Raw genomic sequence first — 15,205 nt, 5'->3', positions numbered from 1 at the left:
CTGGGATGTCTTTTCGACCGACGCTGGGCCCCGAACGACCCGTTAGCGGATCGCGCGTTTTGAATATCTCAAACGATCCAAATCTGAGACATTTTATGTAGGGAGACCGCGGCGGGGGATTTGACGTCATTTTTACCGTATAAACGACGGGGCTATTCGAGTCACTATAGTCACCCTTTCCTCTATGGGATTCCCTGTATAGTTTATGTCTCTGGGGATCATGGTATCTGACGTCACACAGGCACCAGCTTGAATCCATAAACGTCTATATTAAATACTGATAATATTTATATATTTACCTCGCGTAGTAGGAATTCCTATATTGCCTAAGGAGAAACATCTGTTTTGCTACTCTGGTGTATAAATGATGATATTTCACCTCACCTCACTGCATAAGAACTCCCTGATGCTCGATCGGAGGACTTTACGTCCGTCTGCCGTTCGAGAATAAGGCGTTTTCCCGGAGCCTTTGAATTGCACCTTCCATCGCTCATCCCTCCTATTCACAACTTCACCCAAATACCTAAAAAGAAAAAGAAATGAAGAAATGAAGAAATAGACAAAAGACATTTTTAAATATATGCATCCGAGCCAAAAAAAGGATGCATGCAGAAGTATACGTTTGACCAAAGAAAGCACAAGCAAAATTTGACCAAAGGGAGCACATTTGACCAAAGGAAGCACAAGTTGAAGTTACTCAATGTGTTTTCTGTTGTAGGTACTGAATGTGTTTTCTGTTGAAGTTACTGAATGTGTTTTCTGTTGTAGGTACTCAATGTGTTTTCTGTTGTAGGTACTCAATATGTTTTCTGTTTTAGGTACTCAACATGTTTTCTGTTGTAGGTACTCAATGTGTTTTCTGTTGTAGGTACTCAATATGTTTTCTGTTGAAGGTACTGAATGTGTTTTCTGTTGAAGGTACTGAATGTGTTTTCTGTTGAAGGTACTCAATGTGTTTTCTGTTGTAGGTACTCAATGTGTTTTCTGTTGTAGGTACTCAATATGTTTTCTGTTGTAGGTACTGAATGTGTTTTCTGTTGAAGGTACTGAATGTGTTTTCTGTTGTAGGTACTGAATGTGTCTTCTGTTGAAGGTACTGAATGTGTTTTCTGTTGTAGGTACTCAATGTGTTTTCTGTTGAAGGTACTGAATGTGTTTTCTGTTGTAGGTACTCAATGTCTTTTCTGTTTTAGGTACTCAATATGTTTTCTGTTGTAGGTACTCAATGTGTTTTCTGTTGTAGGTACTCAATATGTTTTCTCTTTTAGGTACTCAATATGTTTTCTGTTGTAGGTACTCAATGTGTTTTCTGTTGTAGGTACTCAATGTGTTTTCTGTTGTAGGTACTCAATGTGTTTTCTGTTGAAGGTACTCATTATGTTTTCTGTTGAACGTACTCAATATGTTTTCTGTTGAACGTACTCAATATGTTTTCTGTTGAAGGTACTCAATATTTTTCTGTTGAAGGTACTGTACTCAATATGTTTTCTGTTTTCTGTTGAAGGTACTCAATATGTTTTCTGTTGAAGGTACTCATTACGTTTTCTGTTGAAGGTACTCAATATGTTTTCTGTTGAAGGTACTCATTATGTTTTCTGTTGAAGGTACTCATTATGTTATCTGTTAAACGTACTCAACATGTTTTCTGTTTTCTGTTGAAGGTACTCATTACGTTTTCTGTTGAAGGTACTCAATGTTTTCTGTTGAAGGTACTCATTATGTTTTCTGTTGAACGTACTAAATATGTTTTCTGTTGAACGTACTCAATATGTTTTCTGTTTTCTGTTGTAGGTACTAAATATGTTTTCTGTTGAACGTACTCAATATGTTTTCTGTTGAACGTACTCAATATGTTTTCTGTTGAAGGTACTCAATATTTTTCTGTTGAAGGTACTGTACTCAATATGTTTTCTGTTTTCTGTTGAAGGTACTCAATACGTTTTCTCTTGAAGGTACTCATTATGTTTTCTGTTGAAAGTACTCAATCTGTTTTCTGTTGTAGGTACAGTGTACTCAATCTGTTTTCTTTTTCTGTTGTAGGTAATCAATGTTTTCTGTTTTCTGTTGTAGGTCTCAATCTGTTTTCTGTTTTCTGTTGAACGTACTCAATATGTTTTCTGTTGAAGGTACTCAATATGTTTTCTGTTGAAGGTACTCATTATGTTTTCTGTTGAAAGTACTCAATCTGTTTTCTGCCGTAGGTACAGTGTACTCAATCTGTTTTCTTTTTCTGTTGTAGGTACTCAATGTTTTCTGTTTTCTGTTGTAGGTCTCAATCTGTTTTCTGTTTTCTGTTGAACGTACTCAATATGTTTTCTGTTGAAGGTACTCATTATGTTTTCTGTTAAACGTACTCAACATGTTTTCTGTTTTCTGTTGAAGGTACTCAATATGTTTTCTGTTGAAGGTACTCAATATGTTTTCTGTTGAAGGTACTCATTATGTTTTCTGTTAAACGTATTCAATATGTTTTCTGTTGAACGTACTCAATATGTTTTCTGTTTTCTGTTGTAGGTACTCAATATGTTTTCTGTTTTCTGTTGAAGGTACTCATTATGTTTTCTGTTGAACGTACTCAATATGTTTTCTGTTGAACGTACTCAATATGTTTTCTGTTGAAGGTACTCAATATTTTTCTGTTGAAGGTACTGTACTCAATATGTTTTCTGTTTTCTGTTGAAGGTACTCAATATGTTTTCTGTTGAAGGTACTCATTATGTTTTCTGTTGAAGGTACTCATTATGTTTTCTGTTGAACGTATTCAATATGTTTTCTGTTAAACGTACTCAACATGTTTTCTGTTTTCTGTTGAAGGTACTCATTACGTTTTCTGTTGAAGGTACTCATTATGTTTTCTGTTGAAGGTACTCATTATGTTTTCTGTTGAAGGTACTCATTATGTTTTCTGTTGAACGTACCAAATATGTTTTCTGTTGAACGTACTCAATATGTTTTCTGTTTTCTGTTGTAGGTACTCAATATGTTTTCTGTTGAACGTACTCAATATGTTTTCTGTTGAACGTACTCAATATGTTTTCTGTTGAAGGTACTCAATATTTTTCTGTTGAAGGTACTGTACTCAATATGTTTTCTGTTTTCTGTTGAAGGTACTCAATATGTTTTCTGTTGAAGGTACTCATTATGTTTTCTGTTGAAAGTACTCAATCTCTTTTCTGCTGTAGGTACAGTGTACTCAATCTGTTTTCTTTTTCTGTTGTAGGTACTCAATGTTTTCTGTTTTCTGTTGTAGGTCTCAATCTGTTTTCTGTTTTCTGTTGAACGTACTCAATATGTTTTCTGTTGAAGGTACTCATTATGTTTTCTGTTCAACGTACTCAACATGTTTTCTGTTTTCTGTTGAAGGTACTCAATATGTTTTCTGTTGTAGGTACTCAATACGTTTTCTGTTGAAGGTAGTCATTACGTTTTCTGTTGAAGGTACTCAATATGTTTTCTGTTGAAGGTACTCATTATGTTTTCTGTTGAACGTAGTCAATATGTTTTCTGTTTTCTGTTGTAGGTACTCAATACGTTTTCTGTTGAAGGTACTCATTACGTTTTCTGTTGAAGGTACTCAATATGTTTTCTGTTGAACGTATTCAATATGTTTTCTGTTGAACGTACTCAATATGTTTTCTGTTTTCTGTTGTAGGTACTCAATACGTTTTTTGTTGAAGGTACTCATTACGTTTTCGGTTGAAGGTACTCATTACGTTTTCTGTTGAAGGTACTCAATATGTTTTCTGTTGAAGATACTCATTATGTTTTCTGTTGAAGGTACTCATTATGTTTTCTGTTGAACGTACTCAATATGTTTTCTGTTGAACGTACTCAATATGTTTTCTGTTGAAGGTACTCAATATGTTTTCTGTTGAAGGTACTCAATACGTTTTTTGTTGAAGGTACTCATTACGTTTTCTGTTGAAGGTACTCATTACGTTTTCTGTTGAAGGTACTCAATATGTTTTCTGTTGAAGGTACTCATTATGTTTTCTGTTGAAGGTACTCATTATGTTTTCTGTTAAACGTATTCAATATGATTTCTGTTTTCTGTTGAAGGTACTCAATATGTTTTTGGTTGAAGGTACTCAATATGTTTTCTCTTGTAGGTACTCAATACGTTTTCTGTTGAAGGTACTCATTACGTTTTCTGTTGAAGGTACTCAATATATTTTCTGTTGAAGGTACTCATTATGTTTTCTGTTGAAGGTACTCATTATGTTTTCTGTTAAACGTACTCAACATGTTTTCTGTTTTCTGTTGAAGGTACTCATTACGTTTTCTGTTGAAGGTACTCAATGTTTTCTGTTGAAGGTACTCATTATGTTTTCTGTTAAACGTACTCAATATGTTTTCTGTTGAAGGTACTCAATATTTTTCTGTTGAAGGTACTGTACTCAATATGTTTTCTGTTTTCTGTTGAAGGTACTCAATATGTTTTCTGTTGAAGGTACTCAATATGTTTTCTGTTGAACGTACTCAATATGTTTTCTGTTTTCTGTTGTAGGTACTCAATACGTTTTCTGTTGAAGGTACTCATTACGTTTTCTGTTGAAGGTACTCAATATGTTTTCTGTTGAACGTATTTAATATGTTTTCTGTTGAACGTACTCAATATGTTTTCTGTTTTCTGTTGTAGGTACTCAATACGTTTTTTGTTGAAGGTACTCATTACGTTTTCTGTTGAAGGTACTCATTATGTTTTCTGTTAAACGTATTCAACATGTTCTCTGTTGAACGTATTCAATATGTTTTCTGTTTTCTGTTGTAGGTACTCATTACGTTTTCTGTTGAAGGTACTCAATATGTTTTCTGTTGAACGTATTCAATATGTTTTCTGTTGAACGTACTCAATATGTTTTCTGTTTTCTGTTGTAGGTACTCAATACGTTTTTTGTTGAACGTACTCATTACGTTTTCGGTTGAAGGTACTCATTACGTTTTCTGTTGAAGGTACTCAATATGTTTTCTGTTGAAGATACTCATTATGTTTTCTGTTGAAGGTACTCATTATGTTTTCTGTTGAACGTACTCAATATGTTTTCTGTTGAACGTACTCAATATGTTTTCTGTTGAAGGTACTCAATATGTTTTCTGTTGAAGGTACTCAATACGTTTTTTGTTGAAGGTACTCATTACGTTTTCTGTTGAAGGTACTCATTACGTTTTCTGTTGAAGGTACTCAATATGTTTTCTGTTGAAGGTACTCAATATGTTTTCTGTTGAAGGTACTCATTATGTTTTCTGTTGAAGGTACTCATTATGTTTTCTGTTAAACGTATTCAATATGATTTCTGTTTTCTGTTGAAGGTACTCAATATGTTTTTGGTTGAAGGTACTCAATATGTTTTCTGTTGTAGGTACTCAATACGTTTTCTGTTGAAGGTACTCATTACGTTTTCTGTTGAAGGTACTCAATATATTTTCTGTTGAAGGTACTCATTATGTTTTCTGTTGAAGGTACTCATTATGTTTTCTGTTAAACGTACTCAACATGTTTTCTGTTTTCTGTTGAAGGTACTCATTACGTTTTCTGTTGAAGGTACTCAATGTTTTCTGTTGAAGGTACTCATTATGTTTTCTGTTAAACGTACTCAATATGTTTTCTGTTGAAGGTAATCAATAGTTTTCTGTTGAAGGTACTGTACTCAATATGTTTTCTGTTTTCTGTTGAAGGTACTCAATATGTTTTCTGTTGAAGGTACTCAATATGTTTTCTGTTGAACGTACTCAATATGTTTTCTGTTTTCTGTTGTAGGTACTCAATACGTTTTCTGTTGAAGGTACTCATTACGTTTTCTGTTGAAGGTACTCAATATGTTTTCTGTTGAACGTATTTAATATGTTTTCTGTTGAACGTACTCAATATGTTTTCTGTTTTCTGTTGTAGGTACTCAATACGTTTTTTGTTGAAGGTACTCATTACGTTTTCTGTTGAAGGTACTCATTATGTTTTCTGTTAAACGTATTCAACATGTTCTCTGTTGAACGTATTCAATATGTTTTCTGTTTTCTGTTGAAGGTACTCAATATGTTTTTTGTTGAAGGTACTCAATATGTTTTCTGTTGTAGGTACTCAATACGTTTTCTGTTGAAGGTACTCATTACGTTTTCTGTTGAAGGTACTCAATATGTTTTCTGTTGAAGGTACTCATTATGTTTTCTGTTGAAGGTACTCATTATGTTTTCTGTTAAACGTACTCAATATGTTTTCTGTTTTCTGTTGAAGGTACTCATTACGTTTTCTGTTGAAGGTACTCAATATGTTTTCTGTTGAAGGTACTCATTATTTTTTCTGTTGAAGGTACTCATTATGTTTTCTGTTAAACGTACTCAATATGTTTTCTGTTTTCTGTTGAAGGTACTCATTACGTTTTCTGTTTTCTCTTGAAGGTACTCAATATGTTTTCTGTTGAAGATACTCATTATGTTTTCTGTTGAAGGTACTCATTATGTTTTCTGTTGAACGTACTCAATATGTTTTCTGTTGAACGTACTCAATATGTTTTCTGTTGAAGGTACTCAATATGTTTTCTGTTGAACGTACTCAATATGTTTTCTGTTTTCTGTTGTAGGTACTCAATATGTTTTCTGTTTTCTGTTGAAGGTACTCAATATGTTCTCTGTTGAAGGTACTCATTATGTTTTCTGTTGAAAGTACTCAATCTGTTTTCTTTTTCTGTTGTAGGTAATCAATGTTTTCTGTTTTCTGTTGTAGGTACTCAATATGTTTTCTGTTTTCTGTTGAAGGTACTCATTATGTTTTCTGTTGAACGTACTCAATATGTTTTCTGTTGAACGTACTCAATATGTTTTCTGTTGAAGGTACTCAATATGTTTTCTGTTGAACGTACTCAATATGTTTTCTGTTTTCTGTTGTAGGTACTCAATACGTTTTCTGTTGAAGGTACTCATTACGTTTTCTGTTGAAGGTACTCAATATGTTTTCTGTTGAACGTATTTAATATGTTTTCTGTTGAACGTACTCAATATGTTTTCTGTTTTCTGTTGTAAATACTCAATACGTTTTCTGTTGAAGGTACTCATTACGTTTTCTGTTGAAGGTACTCAATATGTTTTCTGTTGAACGTATTCAATATGTTTTCTGTTGAACGTACTCAATATGTTTTCTGTTTTCTGTTGTAGGTACTCAATACGTTTTTTGTTGAAGGTACTCATTACGTTTTCGGTTGAAGGTACTCATTACGTTTTCTGATGAAGGTACTCATTATGTTTTCTGTTGAAGGTACTCATTATGTTTTCTGTTGAAGGTACTCATTATGTTTTCTGTTAAACGTATTCAACATGTTTTCTGTTGAACGTATTCAATATGTTTTCTGTTTTCTGTTGAAGGTACTCAATATGTTTTCTGTTGAAGGTACTCATTACGTTTTCTGTTGAAGGTACTCAATATGTTTTCTGTTGAAGGTACTCATTATGTTTTCTGTTAAACGTATTCAATATGTTTTCTGTTGAACGTACTCAATATGTTTTCTGTTTTCTGTTGTAGGTACTCAATATGTTTTCTGTTTTCTGTTGAAGGTACTCATTATGTTTTCTGTTGAAGGTACTCAATATGTTTTCTGTTGAACGTACTCAATATGTTTTCTGTTGAAGGTACTCAATATGTTTTCTGTTGAACGTACTCAATATGTTTTCTGTTTTCTGTTGTAGGTACTCAATACGTTTTCTGTTGAAGGTACTCATTACGTTTTCTGTTGAAGGTACTCAATATGTTTTCTGTTGAACGTACTCAATATGTTTTCTGTTTTCTGTTGTAAATACTCAATACGTTTTCTGTTGAAGGTACTCATTACGTTTTCTGTTGAAGGTACTCAATATGTTTTCTGTTGAACGTATTCAATATGTTTTCTGTTGAACGTACTCAATATGTTTTCTGTTTTCTGTTGTAGGTACTCAATACGTTTTTTGTTGAAGGTACTCATTACGTTTTCGGTTGAAGGTACTCATTACGTTTTCTGTTGAAGGTACTCATTATGTTTTCTGTTGAAGGTACTCATTATGTTTTCTGTTGAAGGTACTCATTATGTTTTCTGTTAAACGTATTCAACATGTTTTCTGTTGAACGTATTCAATATGTTTTCTGTTTTCTGTTGAAGGTACTCAATATGTTTTCTGTTGAAGGTACTCAATATGTTTTCTGTTAAACGTACTCAATATGTTTTCTGTTTTCTGTTGAAGGTACTCATTACGTTTTCTGTTTTCTGTTGAAGGTACTCAATATGTTTTCTGTTGAAGATACTCATTATGTTTTCTGTTGAAGGTACTCATTATGTTTTCTGTTGAACGTACTCAATATGTTTTCTGTTGAAGGTACTCAATATGTTTTCTGTTGAACGTACTCAATATGTTTTCTGTTTTCTGTTGTAGGTACTCAATATGTTTTCTGTTTTCTGTTGAAGGTACTCAATATGTTTTCTGTTGAAGGTACTCAATATTTTTCCGTTGAAGGTACTGTACTCAATATGTTTTCTGTTTTCTGTTGAAGGTACTCAATATGTTTTCTGTTGAAGGTACTCATTATGTTTTCTGTTGAAAGTACTCAATCTGTTATCTGTTGTAGGTACAGTGTACTCAATCTGTTTTCTTTTTCTGTTGTAGGTAATCAATGTTTTCTGTTTTGTGTTGTAGGTCTCAATCTGTTTTCTGTTTTCTGTTGAACGTACTCAATATGTTTTCTGTTGAAGGTACTCATTATGTCTTCTGTTAAACGTACTCAACATGTTTTCTGTTTTCTGTTGAAGGTACTCAATATGTTTTCTGTTGAAGGTACTCATTATGTTTTCTGTTGAACGTACTCAATATGTTTTCTGTTGAAGGTACTCATTATGTTTTCTGTTAAACGTATTCAATATGTTTTCTGTTGAACGTACTCAATATGTTTTCTGTTTTCTGTTGTAGGTACTCAATATGTTTTCTGTTTTCTGTTGAAGGTACTCAATATGTTTTCTGTTGAAGGTACTCAATATTTTTCCGTTGAAGGTACTGTACTCAATATGTTTTCTGTTTTCTGTTGAAGGTACTCAATATGTTTTCGGTTGAAGGTACTCATTATGTTTTCTGTTGAAAGTACTCAATCTGTTTTCTGTTGTAGGTACAGTGTACTCAATCTGTTTTCTTTTTCTGTTGTAGGTAATCAATGTTTTCTGTTTTCTGTTGTAGGACTCAATCTGTTTTCTGTTTTCTGTTGAACGTACTCAATATGTTTTCTGTTGAAGGTACTCATTATGTTTTCTGTTAAACGTACTCAACATGTTTTCTGTTTTCTGTTGAAGATACTCAATATGTTTTCTGTTGAAGGTACTCATTACGTTTTCTGTTGAAGGTACTCAATATGTTTTCTGTTGAAGGTACTCATTATGTTTTCTGTTAAACGTATTCAATATGTTTTCTGTTGAACGTACTCAATATGTTTTCTGTTTTCTGTTGTAGGTACTCAATATGTTTTCTGTTTTCTGTTGAAGGTACTAATTATGTTTTCTGTTGAACGTACTCAATATGTTTTCTGTTGAACGTACTCAATATGTTTTCTGTTGAAGGTACTCAATATTATTCTGTTGAAGGTACTGTACTCAATATGTTTCTGTTTTCTGTTGAAGGTACTCAATATGTTTTCTGTTGAAGGTACTCAATATTTTTCTGTTGAAGGTACTGTACTCAATATGTTTTCTGTTTTCTGTTGAAGGTACTCAATATGTTTTCTGTTGAAGGTACTCAATATGTTTTCTGTTGAACGTACTCAATATGTTTTCTGTTTTCTGTTGTAGGTACTCAATACGTTTTCTGTTGAAGGTACTCATTACGTTTTCTGTTGAAGGTACTCAATTTGTTTTCTGTTGAACGTATTCAATATGTTTTCTGTTGAACGTACTCAATATGTTTTCTGTTTTCTGTTGTAGGTACTCAATACGTTTTCTGTTGAAGGTACTCATTACGTTTTCTGTTGAAGGTACTCAATATGTTTTCTGTTGAACGTATTCAATATGTTTTCTGTTGAACGTACTCAATATGTTTTCTGTTTTCTGTTGTAGGTACTCAATACGTTTTTTGTTGAAGGTACTCATTACGTTTTCTGTTGAAGGTACTCATTACGTTTTCTGTTGAAGGTACTCAATACGTTTTCTGTTGAAGGTACTCATTATGTTTTCTGTTAAACGTATTCAAAATGTTTTCTGTTGAACGTATTCAATATGTTTTCTGTTGAACGTATTCAATATGTTTTCTGTTTTCTGTTGAAGGTACTCAATATGTTTTCTGTTGAAGATACTCAATATGTTTTCTGTTGTATGTACTCAATACGTTTTCTGTTGAAGGTACTCATTACGTTTTCTGTTGAAGGTACTCAATATGTTTTCTGTTGAAGGTACTCATTATGTTTTCTGTTGAAGGTACTCATTATGTTTTCTGTTAAACGTACTCAATATGTTTTCTGTTTTCTGTTGAAGGTACTCATTACGTTTTCCGTTTTCTGTTGAAGGTACTCAATATGTTTTCTGTTGAAGATACTCATTATGTTTTCTGTTGAAGGTACTCATTATGTTTTCTGTTGAACGTACTCAATATGTTTTCTGTTTTCTGTTGTAGGTACTCAATACGTTTTTTGTTGAAGGTACTCATTACGTTTTCTGTTGAAGGTACTCATTACGTTTTCTGTTCAACGTACTCAATATGTTTTCTGTTTTCTGTTGTAGGTACTCAATACGTTTTTTGTTGAAGGTACTCATTACGTTTTCTGTTGAAGGTACTCATTACGTTTTCTGTTGAAGGTACTCAATATGTTTTCTGTTGAAGGTACTCATTATGTTTTCTGTTAAACGTATTCAATATGTTTTCTGTTGAACGTATTCAATATGTTTTCTGTTCAACGTATTCAATATGTTTTCCGTTTTCTGTTGAAGGTACTCAATATGTTTTCTGTTTAAGATACTAAATATGTTTTCTGTTGTATGTACTCAATACGTTTTCTGTTGAAGGTACTCATTACGTTTTCTGTTGAAGGTACTCAATATGTTTTCTGTTGAAGGTACTCATTATGTTTTCTGTTGAACGTACTCAATATGTTTTCTGTTGAACGTACTCAACTAGTTTTCTGTTGAAGGTACTCAATATGTTTTCTGTTGAACGTACTCAATATGTTTTCTGTCTTCTGTTGTAGGTACTCAATATGGTTTCTGTTTTCTGTTGAAGGTACTCAATATGTTTTCTGTTGAAGGTACTCAATATTTTTCCGTTGAAGGTACTGTACTCAATATGTTTTCTCTTTTCTGTTGAAAGTACTCAATATGTTTTCTGTTGAAGGTACTCATTATGTTTTCTGTTAAACGTATTCAATATGTTTTCTGTTGAACGTATTCAATATGTTTTCTGTTTTCTGTTGAAGGTACACAATATGTTTTCTGTTGAAGATACTCAATATGTTTTCTGTTGTAGGTACTCAATACGTTTTCTGTTAAAGGTACTCATTACGTTTTCTGTTGAAGGTACTCAATATGTTTTCTGTTGAAGGTACTCATTATGTTTTCTCTTGAAGGTACTCATTATGTTTTCTGTTAAACGTACTCAATATGTTTTCTGTTTTCTGTTGAAGGTACCCATTACGTTTTCTGTTGAAGGTACTCAATGTTTTCTGTTGAAGGTACTCATTATGTTTTCTGTTAAACGTACTCAATATGTTTTCTGTTGAAGGTACTCAATATGTTTTCTGTTGAAGGTACTCATTATGTTTTCTGTTAAACGTATTCAATATGTTTTCTGTTGAACGTACTCAATATGTTTTCTGTTTTCTGTTGTAGGTACTCAATATGTTTTCTGTTTTCTGTTGAAGGTACTCATTATGTTTTCTGTTGAACGTACTCAATATGTTTTCTGTTGAACGTACTCAATATGTTTTCTGTTGAAGGTACTGTACTCAATATGTTTTCTGTTTTCTGTTGAAGGTACTCAATATGTTTTCTGTTGAAGGTACTCAAAATTTTTCTGTTGAAGGTACTGTACTCAATATGTTTTCTGTTTTCTGTTGAAGGTACTCAATATGATTTCTGTTGAAGGTACTCAATATGTTTTCTGTTTTCTGTTGAAGGTACTCATTACGTTTTCTGTTGAAGGTACTCAATACATTTTCTGTTGAAGGTACTCATTATGTTTTCTGTTGAAGGTACTCATTATGTTTTCTGTTAAACGTACTCAACATGTTTTCTGTTTTCTGTTGAAGGTACTCATTACGTTTTCTGTTGAAGGTACTCAATGTTTTCTGTTGAAGGTACTCATTATGTTTTCTGTTAAACGTACTCAATATGTTTTCTGTTGAAGGTACTCAATATTTTTCTGTTGAAGGTACTGTACTCAATACGTTTTCTGTTTTCTGTTGAAGGTACTCAATATGTTTTCTGTTGAAGGTACTCAATATTTTTCTGTTGAAGGTACTGTACTCAATATGTTTTCTGTTTTCTGTTGAAGGTACTCAATATGTTTTCTGTTGAAGGTACTCAATATGTTTTCTGTTGAACGTACTCAATATGTTTTCTGTTTTCTGTTGTAGGTACTCAATACGTTTTCTGTTGAAGGTACTCATTACGTTTTCTGTTGAAGGTACTCAATATGTTTTCTGTTGAACGTATTTAATATGTTTTCTGTTGAACGTACTCAATATTTTTTCTGTTTTCTGTTGTAGGTACTCAATACGTTTTCTGTTGAAGGTACTCATTACGTTTTCTGTTGAAGGTACTCAATATGTTTTCTGTTGAACGTATTCAATATGTTTTCTGTTGAACGTACTCAATATGTTTTCTGTTTTCTGTTGTAGGTACTCAATACGTTTTTTGTTGAAGGTACTCATTACGTTTTCTGTTGAAGGTACTCATTACGTTTTCTGTTCAAGGTACTCAATATGTTTTCTGTTGAAGGTACTCATTATGTTTTCTGTTGAAGGTACTCATTATGTTTTCTGTTGAAGGTACTCATTATGTTTTCTGTTAAACGTATTCAATATGTTTTCTGTTGAAGGTACTCAATATTTTTCTGTTGAAGGTACTGTACTCAATATGTTTTCTGTTTTCTGTTGAAGGTACTCAATATGTTTTCTGTTGTAGGTACTCAATATTTTTCTGTTGAAGGTACTGTACTCAATATGTTTTCTGTTTTCTGTTGAAGGTCCTCAATATGTTTTCTGTTGAAGGTACTCAACATGTTTTCTGTTGAACGTATTCAATATGTTTTCTGTTTTCTGTTGAAGGTACTCAATATGTTTTCTGTTGAAGGTACTCATTACGTTTTCTGTTGAAGGTACTCAATATGTTTTCTGTTGAAGGTACTCATTATGTTTTCTGTTAAACGTATTCAATATGTTTTCTGTTGAACGTACTCAATATGTTTTCTGTTTTCTGTTGTAGGTACTCAATATGTTTTCTGTTTTCTGTTGAAGGTACTCATTATGTTTTCTGTTGAACGTACTCAATATGTTTTCTGTTGAACGTACTCAATATGTTTTCTGTTGAAGGTACTCAATATGTTTTCTGTTGAACGTACTCAATATGTTTTCTGTTTTCTGTTGTAGGTACTCAATACGTTTTCTGTTGAAGGTACTCATTACGTTTTCTGTTGAAGGTACTCAATATGTTTTCTGTTGAACGTACTCAATATGTTTTCTGTTTTCTGTTGTAAATACTCAATACGTTTTCTGTTGAAGGTACTCATTACGTTTTCTGTTGAAGGTACTCAATATGTTTTCTGTTGAACGTATTCAATATGTTTTCTGTTGAACGTACTCAATATGTTTTCTGTTTTCTGTTGTAGGTACTCAATACGTTTTTTGTTGAAGGTACTCATTACGTTTTCGGTTGAAGGTACTCATTACGTTTTCTGTTGAAGGTACTCATTATGTTTTCTGTTCAAGGTACTCATTATGTTTTCTGTTGAAGGTACTCATTATGTTTTCTGTTAAACGTATTCAACATGTTTTCTGTTGAACGTATTCAATATGTTTTCTGTTTTCTGTTGAAGGTACTCAATATGTTTTCTGTTGAAGGTACTCAATATGTTTTCTGTTAAACGTACTCAATATGTTTTCTGTTTTCTGTTGAAGGTACTCATTACGTTTTCTGTTTTCTGTTGAAGGTACTCAATATGTTTTCTGTTGAAGATACTCATTATGTTTTCTGTTGAAGGTACTCATTATGTTTTCTGTTGAACGTACTCAATATGTTTTCTGTTGAAGGTACTCAATATGTTTTCTGTTGAACGTACTCAATATGTTTTCTGTTTTCTGTTGTAGGTACTCAATATGTTTTCTGTTTTCTGTTGAAGGTACTCAATATGTTTTCTGTTGAAGGTACTCAATATTTTTCCGTTGAAGGTACTGTACTCAATATGTTTTCTGTTTTCTGTTGAAGGTACTCAATATGTTTTCTGTTGAAGGTACTCATTATGTTTTCTGTTGAAAGTACTCAATCTGTTTTCTGTTGTAGGTACAGTGTACTCAATCTGTTTTCTTTTTCTGTTGTAGGTAATCAATGTTTTCTGTTTTGTGTTGTAGGTCTCAATCTGTTTTCTGTTTTCTGTTGAACGTACTCAATATGTTTTCTGTTGAAGGTACTCATTATGTTTTCTGTTAAACGTACTCAACATGTTTTCTGTTTTCTGTTGAAGGTACTCAATATGTTTTCTGTTGAAGGTACTCATTATGTTTTCTGTTGAACGTACTCAATATGTTTTCTGTTGAAGGTACTCATTATGTTTTCTGTTAAACGTATTCAATATGTTTTCTGTTGAACGTACTCAATATGTTTTCTGTTTTCTGTTGTAGGTACTCAATATGTTTTCTGTTTTCTGTTGAAGGTACTCAATATGTTTTCTGTTGAAGGTACTCAATATTTTTCCGTTGAAGGTACTGTACTCAATATGTTTTCTGTTTTCTGTTGAAGGTACTCAATATGTTTTCGGTTGAAGGTACTCATTATGTTTTCTGTTGAAAGTACTCAATCTGTTTTCTGTTGTAGGTACAGTGTACTCAATCTGTTTTCTTTTTCTGTTGTAGGTAATCAATGTTTTCTGTTTTCTGTTGTAGGACTCAATCTGTTTTCTGTTTTCTGTTGAACGTACTCAATATGTTTTCTGTTGAAGGTACTCATTATGTTTTCTGTTAAACGTACTCAACATGTTTTCTGTTTTCTGTTGAAGGTACTCAATA

At 32.6% G+C, this 15,205-nt stretch overlaps 1 long non-coding RNA gene across 1 annotated transcript in view; it reads right to left on the bottom strand.

The window, feature by feature from the left end:
* Positions 1 to 8: 8 nt before the first annotated feature.
* Positions 9 to 15,205, bottom strand: part of LOC136192221 (uncharacterized) — a 58,851-nt gene continuing 43,654 nt past the window's right edge. Inside the window, exons 2-4 of the long non-coding RNA XR_010671112.1 lie at positions 385 to 523; positions 300 to 326; positions 9 to 248 (exon numbers count right to left, since the gene is read on the bottom strand). This is a non-coding gene — a long non-coding RNA (uncharacterized lncRNA). The remainder of the gene's footprint in view (positions 249 to 299; positions 327 to 384; positions 524 to 15,205) is intronic.

The sequence above is a fragment of the Oscarella lobularis genome, chromosome 10 (genome assembly GCF_947507565.1).
Source record: "Oscarella lobularis chromosome 10, ooOscLobu1.1, whole genome shotgun sequence".
NCBI lineage: Eukaryota > Metazoa > Porifera > Homoscleromorpha > Homosclerophorida > Oscarellidae > Oscarella > Oscarella lobularis.
This window is presented reverse-complemented; position numbering and strand designations above follow the sequence as displayed.